General features: G+C 35.6%; 1 pseudogene; it reads left to right on the top strand.

The window, feature by feature from the left end:
• The first annotated feature begins 4,940 nt into the window (after positions 1-4,940).
• On the top strand, positions 4,941-5,219 carry LOC140522762 (ubiquitin-fold modifier 1 pseudogene; annotated as a pseudogene).
• The last annotated feature ends 1,805 nt before the right edge of the window (positions 5,220-7,024 follow it).

The raw sequence follows: 7,024 nt of genomic DNA, 5'->3' as shown, positions 1-7,024 counted from the left end.
TGTGCAAAAGCAGGAATAGCCACTGATTTTAGACAAGGCAAAAAGACAAAGTTAAAAGAGATAAATGAGCACAGAAACTACATTATGCTTAAAGGCACCGTAGATCATGAAAATATAAAATATATACATACATCTATTTACACATATATCTATGTATAAAAAGTAGCATAGGACTTAAAGGAAAAGTTAATCAAAAAGACAGCAATAGACAAAAACAGACCACAAAACTATTATAGTTGGAGTGATTCATATGCCAATTTCAGATCTAAACAAATCTAAAAAATCAAAAATCTAAAAAAGGAGAAAGAAGTTAAGGAAAAGGGAAGTGAATGAAGGAGGGAGAAAATTTTGGAACTCAAAATTTTGTAAAAATGAATGTTTAAAAAATGCTTTAATATATAATTGGAAAGAATACTATTAAAGAGTACAAAAAAAAAGACTGGGGAGACTGGGGCTGGAGCTGGCTGGAAGCATGGTGTGATGAAAGTGGCATGGGCTCCTTGGCCCTTGTAGGCAGTGGCCACCATAAGATGGTGGCAGTGACAGTGCCCAGGAAGGTCAGAAAGAACTCCAGAGGATCCTTGTGCTAGCACTGGGTGCAGGATCTGGAACCCTTTTCATGGTGGCAAAGAATTGGAAATTGAGGAGTGCCTCCCCATCAATTGGAGAATGGCTAAACAAGTAGTGGTATATAATTGTAATGGAATACTACTGTGTTATAAGAAATGATGATCAGGAAGCTTTCAGAAAAACCTGGAAAGACTTATATGAGAAGGGCTGCTATAAATATTTTTATACATATGGACCTTTTTAAAATCTGTTTGGAATACAGACCTAGTAGAGTATTTCTGGATCAAAGGGTCTGCACAATTTTATAGGCCTTTGGGCATAGTTCCAAATTGCTCTCCAGAATAGTAGAATTAGTTCATAATTCCACCAACTGTGTATTAGTGTCCCAATTTTCCTACATCTTCTCCAGCATTTATCATTTTCTATCATATTAGCCAATCTAATAGGTGTGAGGTGCTACCTCAAAGTTGTTTTAATGTGCATTTCTGTAATCAAAATATCACTATAGATAGCTTTGATTTTTTCATCTGATAACTGCCTGTTCATATCCTTTGACCATTTATTAATTGGGGAATGACTTGCATTCTTATAAATTTGACTCACTTCACTATGTATTTGAGAAATGAGGACTTTATCAGAGATACTTGTTATATAAACTGTTTCCCAGCTTTCCACTTTCCTTTTAATCTTGGTGCTTTGGTTTTGTTTGTGCAAAAAGTTTTAAATTTTTAAACTTCTAAGTTTTAAAGTTAAAATTTAATTTAAAATTTAAATGTAAAACTTTTTAATAATTAAAATTATTCATTTTACATCTCATAAAGCTCTCTTATCTCTTGTTTGTTCATAAACCAACAAGAATTCCTAAAAGAGCTAAAAAAAAAAAAGAAAAAATTATTTTAAAAATTAAATAATAGTGACAGAGGAAAAGTTGGAAAAAGAAATGAGAGCAGTGTAAGAAAATTATGAAAAAAGAATCAACAATTTGGTAAAAGAAGCACAAAAAAAAATCAAAGAAAATAGCTACTTAAAAGTCAGAATTGGCCAAATGGTAAAAAAAAAAAAAGGGGGGGGGGGGAGGGGAGACTTAAAAAAAAAACGCTGAATAAAATGACTCCTTAAAAGTCAGAATTGGCAAGAGGAATATCAGAAGATGGAGGCTTAAGTGAAAATTCCAAGCTCTCAAGATTTCCCCTCACAAAAGAGATGAAATATTGCTGCAGGGCGAACATAGAGCAGTAAAAATAAATAAGAGAAGGGGTAGAACAGGTGTCCTTCTGGGACAATCAGAGAAGATCTGAAGAAAAGTTCCAGGATGAGGTTTGGTCCCTGTGAAGAGTAAACACCTTCAGGCTAGATCCTAGATCTGCTTACACAACAAACAGCAAGCCCTTGGAATAGCTGGGTTGGGAGGCTAACCCCAACTGTAAGAACTTTTACCCACTCCCCTTTCCCCCCCAGGAAAGTGAAGGGAATTAAGTATCTGAGCCAGGGAAGATCAAGGGAACTTCTGCAGACAAGGAACAGCAGACCCAGCTGCGCAGCAGAAATGCAGCAGGGGTGAGAAGGAACCAGCACACACCTGATGAGTGCAAAAGCAGTGGAGTGGGGATGCTGCTGGCTGTGGGCACTTATAAGAGACTGGAAGTCTTGGTCTAGTTCCAGGCTGGAGGGGAGAATGGAAGGAGGATCTGAGGACAGAGGTGCCATACCTCATAAGCCAGGATTAAGGTGATCATAAAAATTAAACCACAACAAATAAAAAAAAGATGCACAGACAAAGTAGAAAGAATTCAACCATACAGAGTTACTACGGAAATAGAGAAGACCAGGGTTTGTCTTCGGAGGAGGATACTGAAGCTAACATGATCCTCTTCTAAGAGTAATACCAAATGGTCACCTGCTCAAAAAGAATTCATAGAAGACTTTTTAAAAGCCTTCAAAAATCAAATGAGAGAGATTGAGGAAAAATTAAAAAAAAATTAGAATAATCCAAGAAAAATAAGAAGGTTATGAAAAGAAAGTCAACCAATTAGAAAAGGAGATCCAGAATCTTAAGGAAGAAAATCAGAATTGGTTAAGGGGAAGCCAGTGAAGTTATAAAAGACCAAGAAATAATAAAACAAATATATAAATATACACATATAATAAATATATAAAACAAATATACAAATAAAACAAAATGTAAAGAATGAAAAAATAAAAGAGAATATGAAACATCTCATAAGTAAAACTGATCTGGAGAAGAGAAAACATGAGGACAATCAGACTACAGGAAAGCTATGAGCAAAAAAAGAATCCTGATACAATAATACAAGAAATAATTAAAGAAAATCGTGAAGCATTACAACAAGAGGGGAATGTAGACACAGAAAAAATCCATCAATCATCACCTGTAAGAGATCCTACGAGAAAAGCCCATAGGAATATTATATTCAAATTCCAAAACCCCCAGCTCGTGTTACAAGCAATAAGAAGACAACAATTTAAATATGGTGGTACCACAATTAGAATCCCACAAGATCCAGCAGTAGCAACGCTAAAGGAGCACAGATCTTGGAACACTATAGGTCAAAGAGCAGAACTGGGATTCTGGCAAATATTATCATACCCAGCATAGCTAAGCATAACCTTGAATGAAAAAAGAAAATGGACATTTAATGTCGCACTGTCAGACTTTCAGGTCTTTGTTAAAACAACAACAATTGCCCAAACTTAATAGAAGACTTGGCATACAAGAGCAAAGATAAACATAAGGTACATACAAAAGATTAATTACAAGAGACTCAATAAGGACAAACTATTTGCCTTTTATGTAAAATGTAAAACATGGGTGGACAGAGCCAAGATGGAGGAGTAAAAGCAGGAACTTGCTTGAGCTCTTTCCCAAACCCTTCCAAATACCTATAAAAAATAACTCTAAACAAATTCTACAGCTGCAGAATTCACAAAATGACAGAGTGAAACAAATGTCCAGCCCAAAAAAACATGGAAGGTTGACAAGAAAGGTCTATTGCACCAGTTGGGAGGAGAGTACAGTTCACTGTGGGCCACAAAGGCACAGACATGGCTGAAGTAGGCCTCAGGGAACTGTATTATTGGCAGCTTTGGCAGTTTCCCAACTTCTCAATCCACAAAGACAACTTAGAAGGTCAGTATGAGAGGTCTCAGAGACATAGAGTGGCAACAGCAGAAGCAGCAGTCACTTTCAGAGCTCTCAGCCCACAGACAGTGGGAGGTTCAAGTGGCTGATCAGATAGGGATTCCAGGGATCTCCTTGCTGGCACTAAGGCAGGATTCTCTTGTTTTGCCAGTGCTTGGATCTGAGTCACAGTCCTGGCTGGTGGTCCTGGGGGGAGAAGGAGCACTGGCGTGTCAGAGCTTGTGGCAGCAATGGAGAAGGAATCTTCCTCACAGTTTCAAGGCAGAAAAGAGTGATTGTGGTTACTCAGAGACCACAGCACAGGACAGGAAAGGAATAAGTATCTCTCCTTTGATCATACCACCTTGGAAGAACTAAAAATTTACAGGTCCCTAGAAGTATCTCTGAAAGCTGCTGCACAAAATCCCTGAAGCTTGGGACAGCACATGCTCCACACTGGAAGCAGAGCCCTACTTTGACAAAGAGTTTAAAAGTCAAGTGTTTGACTGGAAAATGAGCAAACAATGTAAAAAGACCCACACTAGAGAATCTCACTTTGGTGACAAAGAAGATCAAAACATACAACCAGAAGACAATATAGTCAAAGCTCCTACATCCAAAACTCCAAGAAAAATATGAATTGGTCAGAGGCCATGGAAGAGCTCAAAAAGGATTTTGAAAATCAAGTAAGAGAAGTAGAGGAAAAATTGGGAAGAGAATTGAGAGTGATGCAAGAAAAATCATATAAAATGAGTCAACAGCTTACTAAAGGATCCCCAAAAAATACTCAAGAAAATAACACCTTAAAAAAACAGACTAACCCAAATGGCAAAAGAGGTCCAAAAAGCCAATGAGGAAAAGAATGCCTTAAAAAGCAGAACTGGTCAAATAGAAAAGGAGGCCCAAAAGTTCACAGAAGAAAATAATTCCTTTAAAATTACAATGGAGCAAATGGAATCTAATGACTTTATGAGAAATCAAGAAATTATAAAACAAAACCAAAAGAAAGAAAAAAATTGAAGACAATGGAAAGCATCTCATTGGAAAAACAACTGACCTGGAAAATAGATGCAGGAGAGATAATTTTAAAATTTTGGACTACCTGAAAGCCATGATCAAAAAAGAGCCTGGAGACGTGGAACCCCCAAGAGTGAGGAAAGGAAGTCCGTGGCTTTGGCTGCAAAAGAATTGAGTGGCTGGAGGGATCCAAGCACCACTGCAAAGTTCCCTAATGTCCAATCCCGGCCTCACTAGGTCAAAAGTTTCCTTTAAGATCATGCTGACCTCGGACCCATGGCTGCCCTACCAAGTACTCAGTGTTCCCCAAAATATTCCTTTCATAGCAATTTTAAAGTTTGCTGCATAAGAATTTAAAGTTCCTGAAGCAACAAGTGCTATAATTACAAATGATGGAATAGGAATAAATCCTGCACAGACTGTCAGGAATGTTTACCTAGCACATGGCTCAGAACTACAAATAATTCCTAGATATCATGTTGGGAGTTGTTAATTTCTGCAGAATGGAAATTTACCATTATCATTCCAAATAAACATTGACATTCATTTTGTAATGTTGCATTAGGACTAGTTACAATTTTATATACCTGCTCCTATAAGGGCACTGACCCTTTATGTTAAAGAAGGAATTCAACCCGTGAATAAAACAACTGCCTTAAGAAAGAAGCCAATTTTTCTCTGCTACCCCACTACATTTATGAAAGTTTCTATTTCATTTTAAAATAGAAAAATGTTACTGAGAACTAATTCTTTACCAGTAAAATAAGAAAATGAAAATTTCTTGTTTAAAATCATGTGTCAACCATCAATTAAATTATTTGTATGAGTTACAAATAAGAATTGCCAGAGAAAATTGAAAGAGGTGAATAAACATGTATTTTACATACAATTTAAGATAAGATAACAGATAAATTGATAAACACATAAGTATTCATGTTTATTATTATTTGGGTTTTCTAGGTTTCAGTTGACTCCAATATGTCATTTGGATTTCCAGCTAACACAGAAATACCATCCACTGAACAATATGAACTTATTCTAATTATGGAAAATTACATCTTACATGTTAGCTAGTCTACCTCATGTTCCTGTAGAATTGAATATAGTTAGTAGTGGAAATTTAAATATATCTTTTGCTGAGGTATATCCCTACATGAGTATATTCTAAGAACTCTCATATAATCATGATCTTTTGATGTGGATAATTCTGCATTGAAATCTGAAAGGGAATGAATACCATTGAGAAGACCTGAAATCACACAAAGCTCAAGGAAGTGCCATAATCTACTATTTGGTATACTGAACCCAAATTTCAAGGGGCCTGTCAGGGGAAAAGGAAACAGTTTAAGTACCATGATCACTGAAAACAAAAAAGTCAAAACTGAAGTGGTAGGAAAGAAAAGAAAAGAGCAAGCCATACAAGAGATAAGAAGTAACATCACAGTGACTCACAAAATCCACAAGGAATGAAAATGGGTGCCCAAAGGGGAGAAATGAAAAAACAAAGCAGCAACTGTGGAGAAAAAAAAAAGCAAATACTCGATTATATAAACAAGCAGCAGAAAAAAGTCAGGTATATACTCTATATAATGTAGAGGATAAAACATTTATGTATTTCCAGAAACCTATGAAGAAGAGATAAACCCTTAAAAGAAAAAGGAAATGGGTTATAATAAGAAAGCGTTAACACACAGGCATAATGCTTAGTATGTTGGCTTGTGTACGTTGTATGAAATCAAGGCTCAGAAAAAAAGCAGCTCAAATTCTTTGTTGCTTCGTAGTAAAACATCTGGTGTACACAACTGTGTTTGGCAAATGCATAAATTAGCACCTCTAAGTTTTCTATGATTTGTTTTCAGTGATATCATCCCATGATACTCCAGTTTCTGACCTAATGCTCACTGAAAAGGCAAAAGATTCTGCAAAAAATTCAGCTTATTTAGCCATGTCTATCTTCTGAAGGATGTTTTTGGTATTTTAAAGTTATACATGACATTAGAAAGCTAGATTTAAATGATCTTTATTATGACTAAGGTACCATAACATTCTTAGCCATCACAAGGCCATTAATTACACACTCTTACCCTAAGCATTCCAATTAATCAAGGTTATACTTTAACATTTTTCATAAGTCAAAATATGCTTGCATTTATGTGCTGCAGAAAAAATAAAATGATGTAATGAAATAATTTAAATTATTAGGTTTTAATTTGTTAATATTTCTATATCAAATTCTCATTAAATGTAAATTACATTTTTAAAAAAAAAGCCTGGACATTTTCTTTCAAGAAATTATCA

Source organism: Notamacropus eugenii, chromosome 2 (genome assembly GCF_028372415.1).
Source record: "Notamacropus eugenii isolate mMacEug1 chromosome 2, mMacEug1.pri_v2, whole genome shotgun sequence".
Taxonomy (NCBI): domain Eukaryota; kingdom Metazoa; phylum Chordata; class Mammalia; order Diprotodontia; family Macropodidae; genus Notamacropus; species Notamacropus eugenii.
This window is presented reverse-complemented; position numbering and strand designations above follow the sequence as displayed.